Source organism: Protopterus annectens, chromosome 1.part1 (genome assembly GCF_019279795.1).
Source record: "Protopterus annectens isolate FY-2018-M chromosome 1.part1, PAN1.0, whole genome shotgun sequence".
NCBI lineage: Eukaryota > Metazoa > Chordata > Ceratodontiformes > Protopteridae > Protopterus > Protopterus annectens.
In genome coordinates this window covers 900,964,483-900,992,070 of record NC_056726.1, presented here as the reverse complement: position 1 = coordinate 900,992,070, position 27,588 = coordinate 900,964,483, and positions in this window count along the sequence as shown.

Here is a 27,588-nt window from a genome sequence, read left to right as displayed (position 1 = left end):
TATCAATTGGTATGTATACAGAATGAGTATTGTACTGTAATAATTTTTCAGACATTTGTTGATCAACGGGGTTTAACTTTTACCAGGCTATGCCAGCCCCAAAGGGAATCATAGTCAGTAACTGCTAGCACTTATGCTCCTTGGAAAAAAGGGGAAATGGAAATTTACATTTACCACTTGCCATTTCAGAAAACACAAAACCCTTAGTCCCAAAAGGGGCCAACCACTGTATTTTAAACAGCCTGTGTGGAACAAAAATATGAAAAACTTTGCCCAAGGTTTGAACCCAACCCTGTCCCTGCACACATTAACCTGGAAAAGGTGCCATGGAAAACTTGTTATACATAATCTGTAACATATGTTTGTTGCCTACTTACAATTTGGTGGCCCGATTAATCTGGGATCACATATTACGGGTAAGTACACTAAGCTGCTAGGCTTTAAACAGCACTGTGCAGGCTACAGGCAGACTCCCCAAAACCTGGCCTACATTTCCTATGGGGACATGTACCTGCATATTTTGCAGGCTCTACAGGCATGTAAAGCACAGTAAAAAACAGTAAAACACCTTAACATGAAAAAACAAAACAGCCACATATGGTAATAGCAATATTACAGTTTTGGACTATCTGTCAACACCATCCTCATATGTGCCACTCACACACAAACCCCAAATATACTGGGCCACTACACAGTGTGGTCCAATGCCTGTCTGTGGTATGGGACATGTGTGTGTTTTCCCCAAAAAAAATAGGGTAACATACAGTGGGGGAAAAAAAAAAAAAGGGAAAAAACAAGGCCCCAAACCACTGCCCAGTCTGCAGATGCCCCACAGAGGGGGGTTTTCCCCATAAAAACAGAATGACAGGTATTAAAACATGTAGGACAGCCATATCCACCCCCTGTTAAACCAACATTACTCCAAATGCAGTAAAACTTACAGTCTGTAGTAAAGTCAGGCCACCCCCCTTGTGTTGGGGGGTTTTTTTTTTTTTTTAAAAACCCCAATCCATCGGGATGCTGTTTGCCAAACAACAATCTTCCCAGGGAAAAAACCCCCCCCAAAATTTTTAAATTTTGGGGTTTTTTTTTTGGGGGGGGGGTTTACCAGCTGTTCCACATGCAATCAGCTAGAGGAGGGCTAAATTTTGCAGAGGCCATCAGCTGATAGGCATCACTTACAATAAAATGCTGCCCTAAGCAAAGCAGGTGATCTCCACATCCACCAGAGAGGGGTGGGGAGGCAGACAGAGGCAAAGATAAGTCAGGAGGGGGGGGAAAAAAAACTTCTTTTTTTTAAAAAGGGACCCCCCAACACATTGAAAAACCCAACTTTGGGGCCCCAAAAAGGGGGGTTTAAAAAAGGAAATTTTAAAAAACCCCTTCCAAACTTAAAAGTTTAAAAAATTGCCAAAACCATGGGTCCCTTTTTTGAAAAAAGGTATTCACATGCACCACGGGGGTTACCCAAAAGGTTATATGGGAAAGGGTATGTGAGGTGTCTGACATCAGACAGCATGCTTCAGTATCCCAAATGGGGTTGTAGTGAGGGGAATGTGGTCATAGCATCATAAAACACACACACACAAAACAGGGTGCCATTTGACATGCATGGGTGCATTGTTTCATGGGTGTGTAGGGGTTTGACTGTGCCAGATGGTATACAAGGCTGGTGAGGGGTATACCTTGGCATCAGGCCACATGACAATGGTCTGCAGGTGGCTCAGGGTGTAGGGGGTTTTTGGGCCCACACAGGTGGGTATTGTATTCACCATCCAGTCACCTGGGTAACTATTGTGTATGGCCATGCGGGCATTGCTTGCCATGTATGTTTTTATGTCACACCCACATGCATGTACAGTGACATGTGGAACTGTACCTGGGGTCTGGCCCATGTTGTGTACACAGATTTTTTCATCAGATGTGCCAGTCCTGGCCTCATGTGGGGAACAATGGACAGGTTGCCCCTGCACCCAATAGCATGATAAATTTCCCTGGTGTCAGTGGCATCTGTCCATACAGGCATTTTTTTAAGGCATGGTATGTCCTTTGTGGGTCACATTTGATGGCACCCAGGTGTTGGGGGCCAGTGGGGAACATAGGAAGTGCACTGTCTGCATGTACATGCCTATTGGACTGATGGACGGGTTTGCCATCCCCTCTGTACCCCACTGCAATAAAACCATGGTTACTATCAGTGGGCAATATGCGGGGGTACTACCAAAAAGGGTTGTTGCCTAGGAAAGTATGTGTGTGTTTTGAGACATGGGTTGAGACTGTTCTCGGGGTAAAAAAGGGGGTTTAACTTTGTTCACCAGGCCTTGATGTCACATGTAGGGTTATGGATTTGCACCCCAGCCTCTTTGCTATTTCAAATCTGTTATCCCTGTAAGGTGGACATTGTGACATATACTAGGGCCACCATATAAGAAATTTGCAAAACTCGCTCTACAATGAGCCCAGCTGCTACACACTCACAGCCACCTCCCCGGGAAAAAAAAAAAAAAACCCCCCCCCCCAAGTCTGGGATTAGAACTCCTAAAAATTTTTACAAAAATTTTTGGGCCCCCAAAAAAAAATTTTTTTTTTCCCAAAAGGGGTATTTCACAGTGAATGACACAGGGGAAAAAAAAATTTTTTTTTTTTCCCCAAAAAAAATTTCCCCCCCAAAAAAAAACACACACACAAACAAACCCCCCCCCGGGGGGGGGGGCCCCCTTTTTTCCCAAAAAATTTTTTTTTTAAAAAATAATTTCCCCCCTTTTTTTAAAAAATAAAAGGGGGGGAAAAAAAAATTTTTTTTTTAAAAACCTTTCCCCCCCCAAAAAAAAAAAAACACCAAAATTTTGGGAAAAAAAACCCTTTCCCCAAACCTTTTTAAAAACCCCGGGGTTTTTTTGGGGGGGGTTTTTAAAAAAAAAAGGGTTATTTTCCCCCAGGTACATGAAACAGTTTTTTCCTTTTTTTTTTCCCCCAAAAAAAGGGGAAGGGGGTTTTTAAGGGGAATTTAACCCATGGGTTGTAAGGGGGGGTTTGGGGGGGGGAAGGCCCTCAATGGATGCCCTTGTCACAGTCACTCCCCCCTCTATGTATGTTTTTTTGGCATTATAGTGTTTGTCCTTGGATATATGTCTGTATTCCTATCCATGTGTGAAAGCATGATGGTGCATACTGAGGAGTGTATGCACTAACATCTCAACTGCCCGATATGTATGGTCCACTGTTGTTTGCAGAATGGGCTTCATTTTTTAAGTGTGAGCATGAAAAATTTTTTTTTCTTCTACCCTTTTTTTAAGGGGAATGCCCAGTATGCCCTTCTGTACACGGGTTCCCCGGGGGGGGGGGGGCCCCCAAAGGGGGTTTAAATTTTTTCCCCTTTTTTTAAAAATTTTTTTTTTGGGGGGTTTTGGGGGTTTTTTTAAAACCCTTTCCCCCCCAAACCCCCCCTTTTTTATTTTTCCCCCTTTCCAAAAAATTTTTTTTTTTTTTTTCCCCCCCCCCAAAAATTGTTTTTTTTTTTAAAAAAGGGGGGAAGGGGTTTTTTTGGGGGTTTGTCCACATGGCCTTGCATATGGTTTATGTGGAGTGTGTTATGTTGTTATTTGGGTGTCCATGACATAACATGCATTGGCAGTACATGTGAGACACAGGCCTTTCGCAGAGGCCTGTGGGCCATTTGGTGTTGATGCAGGCCAGATGTGGCAGTCCATTGCCTTCTGTCAGTCCTACAGTCTCAGACCGCCATACAGTATATTCCCCTGGGGTGACAGGGTAGGTGTGCTAGGTGTTCATGCCAAAACGTTCTATCAGTCTTGATCAGGTGGTGTGGATGCTGGCAGGTTGCTACCTATGGCTAGGGACACACCTGCATGGGACACCTGCATTGCATGCTGCATTCTTTCGCTATTGCCATGTACAGGTGGGGTCATATTGTACCCATTCCTTGCAGCAGGGATATGACCAGAGAGGTACCTGTGGGTGGTTTGGGTGAGCTGGGTGCATGTGTGTTATGGACACTACTTGCATGAGGCATTCCAGTTATGCTGGCATGTGCAGGTACATCAGCTGTTTCCCAATACATCAGTCCAATCTTCTTTGTGATCTGCAAGTGTTCGGGCAGACAACACTGGTATCCCCTACTACAGGACCAGATAATGTGATGCATACCTGTTTGTACAATTCCAAGGGTGTGTCCATTTCACAGTTACACAATATATACTGTATGTCTGTGGCACTTTCCTCTGTGTACTGCTTGTATATCTAGTCCAACAGCCATGCCATGTCAATCTTTCAGATGGTGACACATATTACCACCATACATTTACAATGGCTTACTGCTAGCATGTGTTATACTGGTGGGAATTGTCTTTGGCACTGCAGTTGTGAGGACTTGGCCCTGTCATCGGCAGTAGTGGGCAATGGCCACCGTCATACCTCAACATGCATACATACTGACAACTCTCACACAATATGAAACACACACCAACATAACACACACATACCTCCATATTGTGCAAATGCTACAATCTATCCTGCCAACTTGGCTACGTCTGGGCATTTGTGCTCCACTGGTATTATACCTACACATACATGTCACTACGTCTACATAGGGTTATGGGGGGGCACGCATGACTGTTTCGACATTTATACAAAGAATTGGGGGTACACCTGACTGTTTCTTCATTTCTACACAGGATTTGGGGCACACCTAACTGTTACTACATTTCTACATAGGATGGGGGGTACAGCTGACTGTTTCTACATTTCTACACAAAAATGGGAGGGGGCACACCTGACTCTTTCTACATTTCTACACAGGATTGGGGGGCACACCTGACTCTTTCTACATTTCTACACAGGATGAGGGGGTACACCTGACTGTTTCTACATTTCTACATACAATGGGGGGGCACACCTGACACTTTTGCTATGACTGTACTGGTATGTCGGATACTCCATTTCATTCTGTATTCTAACTTATCATGCTGACTAGAGGCATATCAGTGTAATACAGGTCTTAGGTTTGATTGACCTACATATTAGTTTCTGACTTCCTACCCTTCAGAACTAACATCCCACTGCCTGACCTGATGTAGTCTGTCTGTGTAGGCCTGGGGTGGGGGGATACCCATAGGTATCATTCAGAGGCCATAGCACAGCCTTTGTTTGTGTTTGTCTACACCTGTCCTGCTGGCTGAGACTGTTGTTGGGTATGTGAACTTCCCTGACTGGCATGTGTGAGTCATATGGACACACATGTGGCCCAGCACATTTCCTGCAGTGGGTTTTGTCACCCTGTGTAGTACTGGCTACTATGGTGACACCTGCATTTGTTACAGATCTCATGGTGCCACTTTAGGTGTCTACTATCTGCTGGCATCCTATTCAGCCACCCGCTTCCCTTGCATGCTTACATCCATACCATAGATACAACTGACTATACATACTACTCCAATCAGCAATTGGTAAGGGGAGTGACTTACCTTGTGGGTGTGCCAGTATTGAGGATGGTGCTGAGGGCTGCCTATGTCAGATGCGCATAGTACACTCCCTATACATGGTTGAGCACAGGTAGTGTCATGCCTGGCATCCATTTTACTGCATGTACGAGTCAGAGAGAGGTGTCATTCCATGGGTCCCTACTGTGTCACTGTATGTGCTATGTGTTGCCTCTTTGCCAAGGCCATGGCATACTGGGCATGCTTCCATCTGCCTACTGGGACAGGCTCAGGTTGTTCCTCCTCTGAGTCACTCTGTGCCTGTGCAGGCCTTGGCATTGGTGGGGGGCTGTGTGGCCCTGCCCCGTGCTGTTCCTGCTGCAGCTGTTTCCGCTGGATCATATTGTGTAGCATGGCACATACAATGACAATTTGGGTACATGTAGCTGGTGAGTACTGCAAGGTTCCACCAGATGTGTTCAGGCACCAGAACCATGACTTGAGCATCCCAAACACATGCTCTATTATGATTCTGGTCTGTGCGTGTGCCTCATTATGGCATTCTTGTTTGGATGTGTGTGCATTTCTGATGGGTGTCATCAGCCACACCTTCTGTGTGTAACCAGCATCTCCCACTAGGTGACCAAAAGGGATGTTCCCACTGGCAAATATCTGGTACAGCTGTGTCAGATGCTAGATGTGGGAGTCATGATTGCTTCCCAGGCAGCCAGCACACACATTTATTATAATGCCCTGGGCATTGCATACGACCTGGCAGTTGATGGAGGGGAAGCCCCTGCAGTTGATGTAGACTCTACCCTGCTCACTGGGTGGTGTTTTGACGAGTATGTGCATGCAGTCCATAGCACCCACCACCTCAGGGTATTCTGCTATTTGGTGAAGAGATGCATATTGTTGGCCAACACCTCACGGGTGTTGAGGAAATATATGTGCTTACTGGCATGTGCTGACATGGCATCCAGGAACTGGTGGAAAACTCTGGATGCTGATGCCTGTGAGATCCCCATGATATCCCCAGTTGGGCTTTGGGAGGTACCTGTGGCTAGTATTCCTAGGCCTACACATACCTTGGTATCCACTGGGATGGGTTCCCCTCTGTTAGTTCTGTGTGTCAGTTGTGGCTGGCACAGCTCAACAATTTGCTGTAGGAGGTCCCTGTCCACCCTATAGTGCTCCACTATCTCCATTTCATCTAGCCCCTGGTGAGTTACCCTGGGTCTGTACACTCTTCTCCATCTCCTCACTGTGGGTTGGTCGACAGCATTGTCATCCTCACCACCCTCAGCCTCTTCCACATGTTGCTGTATGATAGCTGCTGCACCCCCTATCATTTTGTTGTTTTGTTTGTTAAAAGTTCCCCGCTTCTATACACCGATAGTGTAGATTATGGGAAAAAACAGAGGGAAAGGTGTTTGCATAGTTTATAATAGTGTTCTGGGCTGGGCTGGTCTGCTGCCTGTGTAATTGGCTGATTCTGATACATTTCACCTGCCAGTTATGTTAGTTCTCCTAGATTACCTTCCTACTGCTGTTTTCCCTTCTCATTGCCTTCCTGTTTGAGCCCGGGGCACACCACACAAACAGAGTGCTGAAATGTGCACAGAGCTGCTATTTCCTGGTTTACAGCTTGCACACCCACTTAGGCAGTGTAAAGAGTGCTAGGCAGCCTCAGACACACACCCTTGCTTAGCTCTGCTAAGCTAGGAGCAAACCCAAGCCACAGGGCTCCAATCTGCTTACAGCATGCCTGACACACACCCCCTATGATGTCAGCTCTTAAACTGTTGGGTGCTGACTAGCATGCAGGGGAAATCTGGGATTCAGTATCATTCCCCTCATTTGCATAGGATTGCCTGCTAATGTATAGTTACATGTCCCACACTGAGCCTCCCCCCTTAGTAATAACTATTCACTGGTCATGTTGTCTTCTGCCTGTGATTGAGTATAATGGAAAAATAGTGATTTTTGGTTAGAATTTTATTTATTTTATTTATTTTTATTTTTATTTTACATTTGTTAACCGGGCTAGTCTAGCTGGATATATGTCCATTTTCAGTAGAGGCCCGGGGAGAAAATCTCCACACATAAAACTATACTGCAAGACATATTAATAAAAAATTTAAGTACAATAAGAATATACATTTAGTAATAAGAACAACAAATACTTAAGGCACACACAAAAATATGCTAGGTCAGTAGTAGCATCACAATTTAAAATGCTAAAGATTAGCAGTTAGTATCAATAATCCGGAGAGAAAGAAGTATAACAAGAGTTTAGAAGGGATTAATGTAGAAATACAAGAGAGGAGAAGAGAGAGAAACAAAAGTCTAGAAGGGGAAGAAAAAAGAAGATGGAAATGAGGGCAAGGGAGAGAAAGGAGGAGTGAGTCAGAGCATAATAGGAGAACAACAGGGCAAGAAAAAAAGTAAGTATATGTGTAGCTAATAAGACAGTAAATAGTTAAGGTAGAGTAGGGGGGAATGAAGAAGGTTAGTCAGGAGTCCAACAGGAACAAAGCCAGTGATTTTGGAAGTACAGTTTGATTTTTTGTTTAAAGAATGCTTATTTTATGTTTTTTTTTTATTTTCCCCAATCCCATTTGTGCGCTGCTGCCCTAATCTTAAACAGCTGCCCTAATCTTAAACAGCGGAGATCAGCTAAAAAAAAATAAAAGTTGATTTTTTTTTATTTTTGCAAGTGTTTTCAATGCCAATGGCCTTATAGTTGGCCATTGGCATGCTTTCTACAAGATATCCACTCTTTATTTGGAGCTGTCATGGCTTATGCAGTCCAGTATATTGTGCATAAAAACGTGATGTTCATGTCAATGTTATCAAGCATACCACTTTAAAGTATCTGAAATAAGTGTTATTTTTATTATTGACAATGTTAGCTGGGTTTACCAGAATTAAACTCTTGGTGAGATAAACTTAACTTAATTATCTGTGCTTACATTGAATTAGTTATAGGTAGCCATATTGCATATATATGTTGTCAGTAGGTCATAAAGCATGTTTTAACTTATAAAATCAATTTCTAAACTCGATGATTAAAGTAAAGAAGTCTTCAAAACCTTCCAAAAATGTCCATTTTAATGTTCCATTCAAATGTTCCCTTCATTTTGAGTTTCTGGATGGGTTAGAGGTCTTGTAGCACTTCCTTTCTCACAAGCTGTTCAAAGTCAAACCAAGTTGGTGTGGAAACTTAAGCTCATGCCATTAAGAATAATACTTTTGAAATGCTTTCAGACTTTAAGGAGGGAAATGAGGTAAAAGAAAGATGAAAAAATTAAAAGGGCTTGTGCTCATGCTGGGGTAGCCATGATCTATATAAAAAAGACACTTTAACAGTTTTAGTGAAGAAATAAAGAAAAGAGTTCAAACGAGCCCCGTTTAAAGTAAAAGTCATTAAGAACATGTTATTTAATCATTTCCCCAACATTTAGTAAGACTGCTGTTAACTATTTAAATGTTTAATACTAACAGATATCTATGACAGAACATATGCTGACTTTGTGGGAACATGGACAAAATTCTTGGCTAGGTTTATAAAGGCCTCTGGGCCAATAGCCTAGTATCATCCTTTGAACATATATTTACACATTTTCTTTCTTTTAATACATTATTTTAAATAAAAATTTTCCCTCTATATCAAACTCAGACTATAGATTACTGTTATGCCAACCTTCCCTTATAAGCAGGGAGGGTGCTACATGGGTTCCATATAGTGTCTGTAATTGTCATATTGCGTGACCTCCAACATTTGAGATCCTGGCAATTAGTCAAGTGGAGAGTGAGGGTATATTGGCATTTTATGGTGTGGCTGATAATTATCATTACTTATATGTCTTCTTATTGATATTCAAATAAAGTGAACTATAAAACTTTAATCAGTTGTTAAAACTCAGATTATATATTTTGGATTACTATTAATATAACTATTAGTTATAGTTTTACCCCATCTAGTGGAGAAGCAGATTTATTTAAATAAGCTGGAAATTATTGCTTACTAAAACTATATTTTAAAATGAAAAGATGAAAAGGTTTACCTTTTGATGAAATCCATTCAGAAATGCTTCCTAAAAAGTTATTATAAAACCATGCATTATAGGTTCATAGGTTTGTACTAGGCTATTGGCCCTAGGGCCTATACAAGCCTAGCCATAACAATTTCCTGACTATTTCTTCCCACAGTATTTACTTCCCTGGACCCCTGTACTATTTTCATTTGTCCCTGAGTTTTTTATTTTTATCTTTTACTGTCCAATCATTTCTTCTTGCATGTCTTTTCAGAGATGATGTCCACTCTATTTCTTCAGTGGGATTAAGTAAGTTTTTTTTTCTGTACAAAAGAAACATCATCTTCCAGGGTTTCAAATGTTTTTCTTCTCTCTGGTGACAAAAGTCTTAATTTTGCTTGGTAAACTAGATGTGTTTTTATTCCAAATTTCTTTAGATTTTTCAGAAAAGGAATATATGCTTTCCTTTCTGAGACAAGAAAAGAAGAAAACTCACTGTAAAAAAAAGTTATCACCTATTTTGATGGTTGATGCAGACCAGGCAGTTTTTTAGAACTAAGTCTTTGTACTGACTGGAAATGATTTTCACTGTTATGGATCTTGCATTTTAAGTTTTCTTGTTTGAATTTGTTGTTGATAGGGATCTGTATGCCCTCTCTACAACATATGATAGGGTTTCAGGGAGGTTTACAGTTTTTGGAATCCAAGTAATTAAAATGTTTACCATATTTTTTCCCTCTTGCTTCTCAGGCTCTCCATATATCCTGATATTGTTCCTTCTTGCCCTGTTTTCAAGATCATTTATTTTCTCAAGGAACTTTTTTTAACAAATTCAATGTTACTTTCACTTTACTTTCTGCTTCAGTCAGTCTACCATATAAATCAGTGGGTGATTCTTCCATGGACGATATCTGAAATTTTTGCTGTTTATCTACTTCATTTATTAATTCTATCTGATTTTTACAGTCTTCTTTGATTGTGTCTACCTTAAAGTCTAGTTTATCCAATTTTAGCAATAAGTCCTGAATAATATTGTTGATAGATTGTAACTCTTTCTTCAAAATGACTTCTTGAAGTGTTGCCTTAGAGTGACTCATTTTTATTTGATATTTTATATATTAAAATATCATTTGATATTTTCAAGCTGAAGTTTTGACAGAAGGATTTCAAAAAAGAGTGATTTTTTTTACAAAACAGATTAAAATAGTTTCCAATTCTTTATTTCACCTTTTTAATTTTTTTTAAGTGAAATTAAAAAAAATTAAATCTTGTCAAAAATGTATAGGAGAAGCAGAGCAAAATTCTTGTGCTGTTAACTGCTTGCTATTTTGGCCACCCCCCCCCCCCCCATTACACCTGCAATTTTTAATGGATGGTTTGTCAGTGGACAAGGTATATAAAACTTTGTTCATTCTAGAGGCAAAGAATAAGAAATTGGAAAGATCTAAAATTAGAAGTAAATATGATTTATGCATATGTTCTTCTATACGTGATTGTAACTTATATTGTGTACATTTTTACTCTGTTCTGTATGTTTTAGAATGCAAAAGATTGAGTTAGCTTAACCTAATGAAAACTGGTAAGGATTATTCTTGAAAGACAATTTATGCTTTACTTTGTTGTTTGTATATTCTAAATTATTTGAGTGACAGGAAAGTCTTTGTATTGGATGAAGTGCGAGAATTTGAGCAACGTAAAAGGGGTTGAGTTATGAATAATACTTAAGTAAATAGTTTATTATTATTCAGTTGAAGAAAGTATATATCATATAATGTATTATATATATATATATATATATATATATATATATATATATATATATATAATTAAACTTTTTTGATAGATGTGTATACAATAGTTTAATAATGTGCAGATGCTTTCTGTTATAAATGGGATGTAAAATTTATAATTAAAAGTGAGGAAGGTGGTGAGTATTTTAATTTGGGAACAAATGGCACATGGACCATAGGGATTAGGCTGTTTAAAACTGTACAGTGGTTAGGGTAAAGGTAATGATAGTCAAACAGAGGATGTGAAAGAGGCTTAGAGGTGTGAAAACAAAAGTATGAGGAAGAAACAGAATATAGTAAATGTAAGTAGAGAAAGTGGATGGTTGTACATGGTTAAAAGGGGCTTACAGATGTAGGCAGTTGTATAAAGAGATGCAAATGATACTGTCATGCCCACTTTCTGTGGGGGTGGGTATTGGACAACATATTAAAGAAAGTGAAGGATCTACAGGGCTAACTGTAAAGAAGGGTCCCTATTAATATTCAAACATTTTAAAGTTTGAATGTCATATGGTCATATGATCAACACCATATGATCGAACTTTAAAAAGATCGAAGGTGAAAAGCAACAGCTCTGTATGGCACTGAAGTGCAATCTTGGAGTTGGTATATTTAAGTAGGGGTGTGTGGAGGGTGCAGGGGGTTGCCCCCTGCTGAGAGCATTGAGGTAAGTATTTTTTTTTATTATATTTTCAAAGTTTCAAACTTTGCTCATATGTTGTCGAAAATATGAGGCTCAAAGTTTTGAAACTTTGAATATATAATATAAACCCATAAAGAATGGGGGGACTTGCAAATGGAAGGAGAGAACAGGAAGGGAAGAGGAGGAAGGGAGCTGGAATGTACGAGACACAACCATATTAAGTAAAAGGCAATTTTGTTAAAAATATTTAGAAAAAGGTAGATATGTTGTTTGTGTAAGAATTAAAAAGTTAAAATAAGGGAACTATGTAAATTGGAAAGGAGGGAATATGCATGTTTGGGATTCAATTGTGTGAGAAGGTTGGGAAATAGGTGTTTTAGTGAGGAACAAGGATTTAGATTGCACTGGAAATGGGTGGAGAGGGAAAATAGATAGTGGGAAGATAGCTTAGGGAAGCTTGAAGAGTGGTCTTAAGTTCCTTTATTGGGATGAATATTGATAATTTGGTGGGTCTCACAGAGTGGATAAATCAGTTGCTTTAAGATAAAGAGGAAGGTGATGGAATAACTGCTGAGGAGACCAATGTCATGCTGAATGCAAAGACGTCCAGGCTGAATATATGGAAGGGTGGAAAAATTTATAAACAGTATCAGGGAATTAATGGAAGGTATGAATAGGTTGCAATTGTTAGATGTGTCTCAAGATTATAACAAAAGCAAAGGGAATTTGCTTTCTTTAGGCATGTATAGAATGTAAGTGGCTTGATTAATTGTAGGTGCACAGAGAAACAATAGGGTAAGTGACAGGCATAAGATGCATGGAATGCAAGATTTCTGATATTACTATGTTTAGTATGGATTAGAGAGAGGATGAGCAAAACTGAAGGGAATGGAGGTGAAATTTGGGACATTGTAAACTGAGTTGCCTACAAGGAGCTGGATGATAGAGCAACTCTGCTGGCTAACAAATTCAGTTCCAGTTTTGCCTCCTCTGTCCCCCAGCCTATCCACAAGAAATACCATCAAATACAACTCACCCCAGTAAGAATGTCCAAGATGCGCTTTCCAAGGCCAAAAACACTGCATTGATGGGCACCAATAATATGCCAGGATGCCTCCTAAATAGCTTGAAATTTGACCTTATAGGACCACTGGAGTCACTGTTTAACCATAGCCTCCAGACAGGCGTAGTGTCAAGCAAATTGAGAACTGCAACCTGTCATCCCTCTGCACAAGGGAGGGCCATTAATGGACCCTGGGAACTACAGATCCATAAGTCTGACTAGTCTCATATGCAAAGACATGGAAAAATTAAGATGGAGATGATTAATATGGACACAGAAAAACCTTCAAACCTGGTCCCAGCCAAGTTTAGTTTCAACAAGCACAGTTTGTGCCTACTCAGCCTGGTGGACTTCTTTGAGGCGGTCACCAAGGCATTGGATGAGGGCAGAACAGTGCACACTGCCTACAATGACCTGTCTAAGGCATTTTATATACTACCCTGCTCAGGCACTGTAAATAAACTTCTGGAATTAGGCATACCTTTTTTTTCATGCTAGATAGCCAGCTGTATCTCAGATAGCACCCAGAAATTTAGAATAGGGATGACCACTTCCACAAGGAAGCCAGTCACTAGTGGAGTCCATCAGGGTTCTATGTTAGGTCTGCTTCTTTTTGACCTTTACTTCAAGGACAATGTCAAGGGCTACTGTCTGACCAAGTTTGCAAATGATTGCAAACTAGGAGCAGTCATAGAATCCCCCAGGACACAAACATCCTACAGGAAGGACTAACACAGACAAATGACTGGTGCCAAAGCCATAGCTTAAAGCTCAATGCCAAGAAATGGGTAATAGTACTGTTTTCAGAAGTCATCCACCCTAGATAATTACTTCATCCACAACACACCCCTAAGAGTAGAACTCATTATCATCATCCTTCTTTTTCCCATTTTCTACATGGGCTCAGGGTGTCATGTCAGCTGTCACCATCTCTCTCTCTCTCTCTCTCTCTCTCTCTCTCTCTCTCCCTCTCTCCATTCAATGCCGCTGTCTTGCCTCCTTCAACATTCATGCCTGACTATCGCTGGTCTTCTCTTATACAATCCATCCACCACTTTGCCAGACACCCTCATTTGCTTTTGCCTTTTTCCTGCCAGTTCCAGTTCTTTTTCACCAGATTGCCTTTTTTCCGCACATGTGCTCATATCACTGTAATCTGTTCTCTTTGACATTTTCGGCAATTGGAACTACTTTGGCTTCTGTTCTTATGCCCTTATTTCTTCATTTGTCCCACAGTATGCATCCTACTACCCATCTCAAGCACTTCATCTCCATCACCTATAGCTTCCTCAACTCGTCTGCCTTTAATGCCAGGGTTCTGTACCATTCAGTAGTACTGGAGCTGATATAGTGTAGTGGTGTGTTGCTGTGACTTTGGTTGAGAAGGTCTTCTGTTCAAGACTTGGCAGCTTTGTCTTAACTCTTGGCTAGGCTTATAAGGGCCTCAAGGCCAATAGCCTAGTATCCTTCTATGATCCTATAAGGGCAACCTGGATAACTGGATGGAAAACAGAAAATATACCCCTGGATTCCAACTGTGTCCTTGCTGTACAGGGGCATCAGGTGCCGATTTGTCTAAACATGGGCTAAACTCTTGGCTAGGCTTATAAGGGCCTCAAGTCCAATAGACTAGTAACCTCCTATGATCCTATGGTTGCACCACTGTTTTGTACACCTTACATTTCAGCTTCTTTGGCAATCTTCTGTCCTATACTACACTTGCTACTCTATGCCAGTTGGCGGCAGCCCCTGTGATCCCCATTTTGACCTCCTCATTTAGACTTCCCTTCTTCTCAACCCCCCCCCTGATACTTGAAGCTGCTAACCTGTTCCACTATTTCTCATAAGAGTAGAACTAGCATTCAGGAATTTGGGTATGAATGTAGACATTAACCCGATTTTGACCATTGTGAGTCTCAGGTATTAAGGAGATCATTCTATGTTGCTCATCTTATAAACTAGGTCAGGGCATGTAAGTCTAAGGAAGTCGTTGTTCAACTGTATTTAGCCCGCATTGAGCCCACCATTGAGTGCAATGACCCCTTCAGTAGGTACCAGACCAGCCACATGCAACAACTGGAATGTCCACGGAGTTTGCTTACAAAAAAGAACACAGGGATTAAACAGCATGTCCTATGCAGATCACCTCAAACCATATCTCTATATTCTGTTTCCTACAGACTGTTGAGAAACAATATATGCCTGGCATACAAGGCATCATTGGATCCCACTCTAAAGGGCCTCTTACATAGCTGCAAAATGAATAGCATCAGAATTACTTGATATAGGTTTTTAAACTTTGCTTGAGACATCAATATGACATGTTAGAGGGACAGTTATGCATCTCAGAGAATCTCACTTCTGTGTTTCTGGATTTCCTTCCATGTGAAGCAGAGCTCTCCTACAACCTTATTCAAGAGAAACCAGGAACAGTGGACAGGAAATCAAAAATATACCTCTGGGCTAGCACCTGTGTTTCTAATGGACAGAGGCAGCCTATAAAGCTTGCCCTAGTTTACATATATCCCCCTAAAATAACCTCTAAGGCACATAATCTAGTGGGATACATTTGGGATGCATGGCTAGGCTTATAAAGGCCCCATTAGTCATTAGCCTAGTATACACCAATGAACATATGAACCTATAGACCTATATTAGGCTGATTCAGAAAAGAGGGTGAGGAGAACAGGTTAAAATTAGAATTACAATAAAAGAATCTGAAAGAATAGAAAAATATGAAAACAGGTGCTACTTTGGTAAAGAAAGGATCTCTGTAGTAGATAAGAGGGGAATTGGATATCAGATTGTTAATATGGAAAATCAGATGAAAAATACATGGATAGGTGGCAGTGTTGCAGATGAAGATGGACAACAAGGAAGTCATACAGAAGGATTAGTGTTTATTATAAAAACATCTAAAACAGAAGGAAAGGATAGAATAGATTTTTGGCCATGCAAGGAATAGTCTTGCATTTTGGGAAAAAGGTAGTAAATCACTAAGTAGATAGAAAATGGGAGGTTATTATGGTGATAGAAAATTTAAAAGGTTAAAAAGCATGGAGGTGATGGACTACCAGTAGACTTCAGTAAAAGTATGGGGGTTCAAACTGGGGATAGGTTAACAAATATTTTTAATGAGGTGACAGACATGGTATGGTTTGCTGCATCAATGGATAAAGCCACATGCATGATCTTTTATAGGTTCATAGGTTCATAAGTTGGAACTAGGGTATTGGCCCTAGGGCCTATACAAGCCTAGTCATAACAATTCCCTGGCTATTTCTTCCCAAAATATTTACTTCCCTGGACCCCTGTCTAGTAGGGCAACTGATGTGATCCCCGAGGTGAATTTCCTATCTCCCATCCAATCGTTGAGGTTCCTCTTGATGAGGGCCATGGAGGTGCTCTGCTTGACATGTATGGGTAGTCTTTTTCAGAGTATGGGGAGTCAGGAACCTATCCCTCCAGTATGTTTTGTTCATTGTGATGACAAGGTTTAGATCCCTGGAGTGTGTGGTTCTGAGGGATTGGGATTTCTTTAAGTGGAGCATGTCCAGCAGCTCAAGGTTTGACATGGCCTTGTATGTTAAGCAGAGATCACCTCTGAGTAGACGATATGTCACCAAGTATAGCTAGAGTTTTTTAAATGGTCAGCATAGGGCATCTGCTTTAGGCCTGTGATTCTTTTTGTGAGGTATTTCTGTGGCCTTTCCAGCTGTTGCAGATGTCTTGTGAGGTACATACCAAATGGGGCGTTGTACTCTATAATGGGTCTAATGAGGGATGAGTACAGTGGGACAATGACCTCCTTTTTTCTGGATGAAAAGCCCTTAGTGATGAGGTGTGCCACATAGAAGGATTTCCTGACTGTTGTGGCGATGTGGTTATCAAAGGTGAGACCACTGTCCACCTGTGTCCCTAAGTCTCTCATCACACTTTTGGTGTTTAGTGTACTGCCACCTATGTTGTAATTAATGGGTACATGTTTTTTCCCAAAGGGGATAACTATACATTTCTTGGCATTAAGCTTAAGTCCATAGTTATGGCACCAAGTATCTGTTTCTGTAAGGCCCTTTTGTAGAATATCCACATCATTTGGGGATTCAATAATGGCTCCCAGTTTGCAGTCATCTACAAACTTTGATAGCCAGAGTACCTTAGTGTTGGCCCTTACTTCAGAGAAGTAGATGCCAAACAAGAGTGGTCCCAGGACTGAACCCTGAGGTACTCCATTTGTCGGCTACTTTTACAGTCTGTCAGTAAGCCAGTTGGCAACCCTTCGAGTGACATAGGGATTTATGCCCAACTTAGTAAGTTTATCTATGATTCCAGAGTGGGGGATGGTGTAGAAGGCCTTGGGGAGGTCCAGATAGGCTGTGTGGACTGCTCTGGAGACTGATTCAAAGAAGTCAATCAGGTTCAGGAGACAAGATCGGCCCTTCACAAACCCAAACTGGGTGGGATCCAGTGTTTGAATGTTGCCAATGTCTTTGTTTATAAGTTCCATGATAATGCTTTCCATGGCCTTGCAGATCAGGCTCGTCAGACTGATGGGACAGTAGTTCCCGGGATCCAAGGTGGATCCCCCCCTTGTGGAGTGGGATAACTGTAGCTGTGCGCCACTCAGTGGGCACAAAGCCTGAGGTGAAGCTATGATTAAACATAACACTTAGGTGAAGTGCCAGTTCTTTTTGTAGTTCATGTAATACACAGCCTGGGATGTCATCTAGTCCCATGGATGCTGTATTCTTAGCTTTGGAGAGTGTGGTTTCTACCTGTGTGGCTGTGATTACCGGAATTTGGCAATCTTTTGGTATTAAGATGGGCCCTTTAGGGGGTAAGAGGGGGGTGAAGTTGGCACTAAATCGATGTGCCAGGATATTGGCAATATCCATGGGATCAGAATATTTAATGCCATTCTGTTGTAGCTCAGAGCAGATCTGAGCATTGCCATTTAGATTATTGACATAACTATAGAATGCCTTGCGGTTGTCTTTGGAATCTTTGGCAATTTTATTTTCTTAACTAGCTTTGGATTATTTTATGAGGGATCTCAGCTTCTTACTGAGGCTGGTAAGGGAGTTTTTTGCATCCTGGGATTTTCCTCTTTTCTGCAACAGTTTCTTCCTTCTGTTGTATAGTTTGTTTAGGGCAGAGAACCACCAGATTGTCTTCCCTTTTTTTGGAGGAGAGCATCTTTGTTCTATTTGGGATGGCACGATTCATGCACGAGTGGATGTGCTCATACAGTGCTTAACCAGGGCATTTGAGTTTATAAATTCTAGGAAATGTTGGGCAAAGGAGTTAGTACTTGAGTAGTTCTCCCAGTTAATGGTTGGGTAATTGAAATCACCCAATATTATGGTGTTTGGTAGGACCTTTATGTTTCCCAGTGTTTCCAGAAATGCAGAATGGGGGTCCTGGACATGGTGGGTAATCTGTAGCAAGATACAATTTGAATTTTGGTTCTGCCTATTGTTAGTTGCACGTGGATGATCTCTGAGGCATTGTGCTGTGCCACTAACCTGGAGATGTGGGTATCCTTGATGAATATGGATACGCCCCCGCCTTTTGTATTTCGGTTCAGGTTCTGTGGCCGAAATGTATGGTTTGAGCTGTAGCCTGGTAGTGTTCTGATGCTCTCTGGAGCCTTAAACCAGGTTTCTGTTACTGCACATATATCGATTTTCTCCATACTGAGGAGTGCCTTGAGTGCGTGCATTTTGAGGTTTAGACTTCTGGCATTGAGTAGCATTATCCTCCGTTTTTTGTTACTTGTGCTATTTATGGCGGTGGGTTTGTCTTTTGAGCCTTCCCTAAAAAAGGCACTATGGGGGTGGCAAAAGCCTTGGCCAGTACTTGAAAGCCTAAGGGTGACAGGTGCAAGCCATCTCTAGTGAAGCAGCATGGCTTGTCGAGCATGTCATCCCAGGTGGACAGACACTGGTTCCCCTTTGAATGACACCAGAAACTTAGCCAATTGTTGAAATCGAGAATTTTTTCTTTATACCGTGGTATCATTCTTGGTGAGGGCAGGATGCTACTCAGGATTAGGGTCATACCGGCCTGAGCTACATGATCAGAGAGCTCTTCCATGTCTCTTTTCATGTAGTCCAGGGAGGTATAGCTCAGGTTATTCACACCAACATGGACAATGACAGAGTTATATTTGTACTTGTTCTGGAGTGACCTGAGTGTTTGTGTTATGTGGTGGATCCTGGCACCTGACAGGCAGCTAAAAGTAAGCTTCTCCTTATTCAGCCTAGTGAGTGGGACATCAGTGTGCCTGACTATAGAATCACCTATTACTAGTACGTTGGGTATGTTATTTTGCCTTAAGGGCTGTGATTGCATGGCACACTCATTTTTTGAAGTACGTGTTTCATGGTTTGTGTTGGGGGGGTGGAGGTTGCTTGGATGTTTGCTTTGGAGGTCTCTGTTGCTTTTGCAAATTTTTATTTAGAGCCTCCAAGTATGTTTTCATGTATTTATGTGTGTTTTTTGCCAGTGCTGGTTTAATGGATCTGTGTGAGACTGGTGGTGTGATGCAAGTATTTCCCTTCTCCTCTTGACTGTCTGATTCAGTCTTGGGTTGAGAGAGCTTAGCCTCCACTTTGGCTGTATAATTGCATCTCTCGCATGTATTAGTGTTTGGTGGTAGGAGGAGAGGGTTGTCTGTGTACATGAGGCAGTTGTAACATTGCCTCAAAATGCCCAGATTCACCAGTTGGACTGAGGAGTACACCTGAAACTGCCCTTTGGACATGCCGGGATAGGTACAGTGAACTGATTTGCTGCTGGATGGTAATGTCGAATAGAGAGCCTTGTCCTTCTGTACAGTACAGGATTGTCTAGTGCTAGGGTTTATAAGTGCTTGCTATGAGTTTCGAGCAAGTGCCGGGCTGAGAAATGAATGGCTTGAGTGCTTAAGTTGAAAGTTTGTCTAGTTCCAAGGGAAAAATTGAAGAGGAGATTTTGTGGAGCCAGGAATAGTTTGGCAGAATAATCTAGCCACAAATTCACCTTTATAACCACATAACCACTACAGATCAATAGTGGTAAAAGACTTGAAGTAAGAGTAATTTGTTTAGGAGCACAAATAATGTGTCAAGTATGTTCTGTCCCCTGGTAGTTTTTTTTTTTTTTTTTTTTTTTTTTTTTTACAATCTGAAGCAATTGTTGTTCCTGAATATATGTTGTGAATAATTTCCTTACTAACATTGTTGAATCAATATTATTTCAGTCTGTTTCTGGTAAATTTAAGTCCCCAGCTAATATTATCCTTCCCTCCTGTGTTTCATGTAAGAAATGTATGAATTCCTCTAGGTCATCTCCAATTGACTTTGATGGTCTACACACTCCAACAATTGTTATATGTCCCAGGGTTGCCTTTATTGTCACAGTTACACAGTATATAGCATTGGTGTTATCACTGAACATGTAATAATCATAGGTCACGTAATTATCTTTAATCCCTGTCATAACACCTCCACTTGATTTTTTTGTTAGAATGTCTGTTACAGTAAAAACATTGATAACCTGACAGAGCTGGTTTCCAGTCATTGCTCTTTAGCCATGTTTCACAAACAATAACAACATCAATCTTGTGGGAAAGTAGCAAATTTTCCAATAAAAAAACTTTATTATTAATGCTCCTAGCATTAACAACCATCAGAGATGTACCAAATGTTGCCATCTGTGAACTGTTACATTTTCAACCTGGCAAAAATCCTGCCTAGTGTTTGTCAGATATTGCAAAATACAGGGATGTTATGACCTGCTTGTCCCTGGATGAGAAACCCTTACTAATGAGGTGGGCCATGTAGAAAGCTTTCTGTACAATGGAGGCCATTTGGTGGTCAAAAGTCAGTTTGCTATTAACCTGGATGCCCAAATCCCTCACAACTGATTGTGTGCTTAGGACCTTGTTATTAATATGATAATTTGTGGGTATATCACTCTCCCCAAAGGGGATGATGATGCATTTTTTGGCATTCATTTTGAGGCCATATTTCTAGCAGCAGTCATTTGTTTGGGTGAGACCCTCTCGGAGGATATCCACATCACTAGCGGAATTGATGAGATCACCCAGCTTGCAGTCATCTGTAAACCTGGTCAGCCATAGCCCACTGGTTTTGGCCTGCACCTCAGAAAAGTATATCCTAAACAACAGGGGCCCCAAGGCCAATACCTGGGGTACCCTGCTCCCTTATTTTGACTAGGTGGGTTCTATCAGTGTGCCAGTTTGCTACCCATCTGCTAACATATGGATCGATGCCTAGTTGAGAGAGTTTATCTATTATACCCGAGTGGGGAATAGTATCGAATGCTTTGGCTGGTCAAGGTAGGCAGTATTCCCCTCATCCATGGCTTTGGTGACTGTCTTGAAGAAGTCGACCAAATTTAACAGGCATGACCACCCCTTGATGAAAACAAACTGTATGGGATAGAGTGTTTGGAGATTGCCAATGTCCTTGTTAATGAGGTCCATGATAATCCATTCCATGGCCTTGCAGATCAGGCTAGTTAGGCTGATGGATCTCTAATTTCCTGGATCGGTGGATGCTCCACCTTGGTTTAAAGGGATGACAGTAGCTGTTCTCCACCTGGCTGGGATGAAGCCAGTACTCAGGCTTGGGTTGAATAGTGCACCTAATGGTGCTGCATGTTCCTGCCTGAGTTCATGTAGGATGCAGCCTGGGATGTTACAAGGTCCCATGGAGGCTGTATTTTTTGCCTTTGAGAGGGCAGGGATGACTCCCTAGAGATAAAGGGAGGGGGCAGTTGCTTGGGATGTGCTAATTTACTGATGGGGGGACAGAGGGGTGAAATTTTCACTGAACCTGACTGCCAGCAAGTTGGCTATATCTACGATGTTTGTGTATGTGGTGTCCATGACCACCAGTTCTGAGCAGATCTGAGTGCTTTCTTTGAGATTGTGGACATATGTGAAGAAGGCCTTATGATTGTCTTCAGTAGATGTGGCCAGTTTGGACTAAAAGTTTGCTTTGGAGGATTTCACTAGTGCTCTTATTTGCTTGTTCAGGTTAAGGAGAGATTGCTTCCAATTAGGCACCTGCTCCTTCTTGGTCCTGGACAGCAATGTCTTCCTTTTCTTATAGAGTTTATTTATTGCAGATGTCCACAAGACAGGTTTGCTCTTCCTTGAGGAGGAGGAGGATTTTTGTCCTATCGGGTATTCCTGATTCCATGCAGCTATATAAATGCCTGCATAGTACTTTGGTGTAGGTTTGGACATATGTGTCAGTTCCTATGAAGAGTGAGGGGGCTGTGAGACTGTTTATACCTTCCCTCAGGAGGTAATCAACTTTGGAGAAGTTTTTTTGTTTGACCCAAGCTGGGGGGGGGGTGGGGTGCTGACTTCGAAAGTGACCACTTTGTGTTTGGATATTACCAGGGATGATGACACTGTAGGGATGCTGCAGTGGTTGGTCATGTTGGTTAATACTAAGTCCAAGATATTATCACCTCTTGTGGGGGTGTTGACCAGCTGGTCCAAGGCATTTGCATTGATGAAATCAAGGAATCTCTGGACATTTGTGTTTTGGCATGAGTATTTCTTCCAATCTATGGTTGAATAATTAAAGTCGCCCCAGATCAAGGTAAAGGGTTGAGTCTTAATAGAATCAAAGAGGTCCAGATAGGTGGAATTAGCATCTTGAGTCAAAGTAGGGGGCCTGTAGCTAGCTATGATTTGAATAGGGGTCCTGTCAATGGTTAAATGCACCTGGAGTGTCTCCTGTGCGTCATACTGTTTGACCAGCCTGGAGGAATGTATGTCTTTAATATATATTGCAACTCCATCTCATTTGGATTTGCAGCCCATAGTTTGGGGTCTGAATGTATGATAGGATGAGTAACCTAGTATGGCTGGGGTGCTCTCTGCAGCTTTGAACTAGGTTTCTGTGACTGCACAAATGCCACAATCTTCCAGGTTTAATAATGCTTGCAGTGAGTGCAGTTTCATTTATATTATTACACATCTCTTTATATAGTTAGCAAAATTCTAAAATTACAGCTAATTAAGAAAATAACATAACATTTATTTTATTTATTTATTTACATTTGTTTACCAGGTAATGTCCAACTGGGCTGGTAGCCAATTTTCAGCAGAGACCCGGGGAGAAAAGCTCCAAAAGAATAACATAAGTACAATACTTACTTATAAATACAATATTAAGAACAACACAAGTAATCTTCTTCTTCTAGCTTTTTCCCGGTTAGGGGTCGCCACAGTAGATCACATGTCTGCTTATGATTGGCAGTGGAGTTTTACAGTGTTGAGTTGCCAGCCTGGCGCCCAACCTTCCACAAAAGGCACACGCTCACACCTAGGGCCAATTTTAAAGTGTCCAATCCACCTACAGCATGTCTTTGGGATGAAACCGGAGCACCCGGAGAAAACCCACGCAACCACAGGGAGGACATGCAGACTCCGCACAGAAGGCACCCCAGCCGAGAATTGAACCAGAGAACTTCTTGCTGTGAGGCGGCAACGCTAACCGCTGCACCACCGTGGCCGCCCAAGAACAGCACAAGTAATAATACATAAATAAGAAGAACTGAGAAAAACATTAGCTGTACAGCCAAATGTTGTTGGAGTATAACTAACTATTGAGATATCCCACCAGGCATTAATGGCCAGGATATCAAAGCCTAGGCATCTTCCTCTTGTACTGGACATTCCAAGTATGACCTAAGCATGCAAAGGCCACAAAGCGCATACGGGATGCACAGGTATGAAACACCTCAGAATGTTTTTTTCCCCAGTCCAGAAATCCAAGAAGGCAACAAAGGCAAGAGATCACCAAAAAGGCATGTCAACCAACAGAATGGATAAGGACAGGATACCACTTTGGCAGAGGTAGAAAAGAAGACCAAGTAAGGTGAAGGAGGGAGTGATGTGTTACTGCAGCAGTGATCAGTTGGACCTCTTCTGTTATGGTAAGTTCTTTTGCAACTTATCTTTTTCCATCCTGTAATCACTGTTGAAGTATTGCTAACTACTGGGAAGAGTCTCAAAACTTTCTCTGAATCCAGTCAGGAAGAACAAGGTATAGGGCTGGATTTCAGGATTCCTTTTAAGATGGCCTAGCAAAACCAGCTGTATCCTTAGAAATGGCATAATTCTTGCAATAATTTGTAAAAGTATAGTTATAGAGAGAATCAAGTTGCAGCTTCTAATATAGAGTTGGAATCAAGACCCTTGAAAAAGGCACCAGAAGAGACAACAGCTCTTGTAGAATAGGCATTGACCAAACCTGAATCTCTTTGCCATGAAAAGAGCAAAGAAAAGAAATGGCTGATGAGAGCCCAACTTTTTATCCTGAAAAGAAATGAAAAGCTGGTCTGACTTTTGGATAGATTTGGTTTTGTTAAGGTAATAACTTAGTTCCCTAGATATGTCTAAGGAATGTAAAACCCTCCCTCCCTTATTTTGTGGGAAAGGAATAAAGGTAGTGAAATAGTTCATAGATCACCTTAGTCATAAAAGAAAGGTTAGTCCTAAGCATAACTATATTTTTATGAAAAAAAAGAAGTGGCTATGAAAGCTTGTGATGCAGAACCACTTTAATAGAAGCAAGGCCATAGAAAGGAATGTCTTTCAAGAAGAAAATGCTGCAGAAGAAGTGAACATAGGTTAAAAAGTGGAGAGAGTCAACATTTCCAATACATAATTCAGGTCCCAAGGAGGAGGAGGTGGATTGTTCTCTGCTCTGACTTTTGCTTTTTCCCACTATTTCTGCTACTATCTACTTGTCTTGCTTTACAGTTTCTGCTCTCTTACCTCTGTCTTCCATCTTTTGTTATTCTGCCCTCTTGTGCTTTCCGACTATCTTCAGCTTAACCTTACCTTACCCTCCTTTTCTCTTGGTACCCCCTCACCCTATTTTAAATCTTATTACTCTGTATTATATTAGGCACTCATCCTCTCTTCACTGTAATTTTTCTATTTTCAGGTCCCCTGCTGTTCCACTATGGCTGTACCTGTTTGCCAACTTTACATGGGAGGATTTCCCATCCCTACAGTGAATGCTCTGGCGGCGGATAGTCTTAACATCAGCAAAAGCTGATTTTTTATGTTCATTTGCCCTTTTGTATAGTATTGTGCTAAAACAATCTGGTCACCTAGTTTCAGCTGTGGCACATCACTGCGTAGCTATCCCACCCCCCTTTTTTGTACTAATAGCAACATATTGATTCCCCTTTACCTTTGTCCCACCAATACTTTTATACATCAAACAGGCTTGTGCTGTAGCCCTTTTAGATATTACCCGGCAGACTGCTACTCTCTTTACCCTTGCTACCCTAACTAGGCCCACTCCAGTGCTCTAGCAAGTCCTGTGTTGCATCCCAACCCTACACCTAAGGTCATTTTCCTCACTGTGAAATTAGACAGCACATAACTTGCATACCTGACTGTTGTGGCAAAAGAAAATGGCTGAATTGCCTATCTGACACTGACATTGTCTAGGTCTTATTTTTCTGCCGACTTCACTGATTGTTTATTTTTCTTCTTTGCCATCTCTTGCATCCACTGATTCCCTGACGACTACATTTCTTTTGGTTTACAAACTGCACTGAACTTGTGGGAGAAACAGACAAATGCAGGTTCTGTAAAACAGAACTGGAAACAGTCTCACATCTTGTTGCTGTGTGTAATACACTCATGGCAGAGGGCCTGTATAATGAAAGGCATAACAATGTTTCAAGACTGCTGCATTGGGGATTGTGCAAACTCTTCTTCTTCTTCTTTCTGTAGGTGGGTTAGACACTCTAAATTAGCCCTAGGTGTGAGTGTGTGCGTGTGTATGCCGAGAAGCTTTGGAAACATGAACCACAAAGCATTCTAGTGAATGATGGTTGTATCATACAGGATCATCCACTACCAACAGTTTGAAAAATAGATGCTAGAAACTCAGATACAGTAGTCAAAAAAATATTGCTACACCCAATGATTACAGTATCTACATACAAAAAGACACAAAGTCAGAAAATGCCAGAATTCACATGCAGAAATGAGAGCAATGTGGAAGAAAGATACTTGGGCAGTTCCAATAGTAGTAGGAGCAACAGTCTAATAAAGAAGCTGTACTTAGATATGCTACCAATATATGTAACACTGTATGAGTTACAGAAGGGGTCATGTTTGAGCATAATGTGGGAGCTGTGTAGATCACCTTTGGCTAACATCAAAGACTGAAACAATACTAATTTCATGAACTTTAATCATACCCTGAATTAGGAATGGGGTCTATTCCCATCATGGTATTAGCAACCCAAAAGATTCGAAGAAATTAAACCAATACGCTGATATTTTTTACTATTTTAAAATATGGAAAGAACCCAGTGATCCCTGATGATTAAGGCACTAGCTGGAAGGAACAGGGAACGTTTATTGGACAGAAGCATGAAGTGTGAGATGAGGTCGGGAGACGGGTGGGAGATAGAAGCGGATAGTCACAAGGAAGTTGGCTCATTAGGAAAGGGATTTTAAACCTCCTTAACTCATTCCCTTCAATAGACTCCTGAAGTTTGCACTGTAACTTCCAATGGGTGGAGCCTAAGCTTTTTGATAGAATTAAATTATGTCCTCACCTTTCAAACAAATGTTCATGTAGGGTTTATTAAAGAGGAATAAATGGCAAACTCTTCAGCACAAACTATTTTATAGTAGTAGTATTCTTTAGGTTCTAGGTCTTAAACTGGATTTTATAAGTCATGGTAAACACATCGATTAAGTTTGTAATATTTTGTAAACAACAACATCTTAGAAACCACTCAAGTTGCACACATGCCACTGGCAGCATTTTGTACATCCAGCTGAAAGGTTTCATATGAATCTAAGCAGTTCTGTCTGTGCTACTGGGTTGTTGAGATATTTAGGAAAAAAATGAGATTTATGACAATATAAATGAATATCATATGAACAAAATTTGGATTTCTTTACCTGCACTAGACAGAGGTAAACTATCAATATATTGTGTTTGCCATTAGTAAGCTTTAAGATGAAATTGTTTATTGCTTTGCATGGAGCATGGTTTTGGAATTATTGATGCAAATATAAACAACATAACAAGGATGCCTGGAGGTAGGAAGTAACTACAGAGCCACCTGGAGGCTCTCCTCAGCTGTAATAGTTAAATTCCTTCTTAGGTTTGTTATGAGATCTGTTTTTTAGTATCCTTTACCATTCTGTGGAGCCTTTTGATCTTTATGAAAGAAAAAGATGTTCTTGACAGAGTCAAGCCTTTGAAATTTAGGAACATGACACAGAAGGCTCTGCCTAAGTCCCTCCATGGGAGGCTGGCATGATGGTTAAGATGTTTACCTCCCAAACACAAAGTGCAGGGCTTGATTCTCACTTCGAAGATATTAACTAGGCTTAAAATGACCTATAAGGGCAGCTAATCTAATTATTTCCTATGAACCTGTCATTTTACCGTTCTCTATTTCGAAGGTTTTTAAAAATGTCAGCAGTAGCAGGCCTGAAAAGAGAATCCCTATGCAGATAAGCATCCAAAAGTTGAGATTTAATGTCCTAAGAAAGAGTCTGGAGGCTAAGCCACTCAAACTCCTCAGAACAGATCCA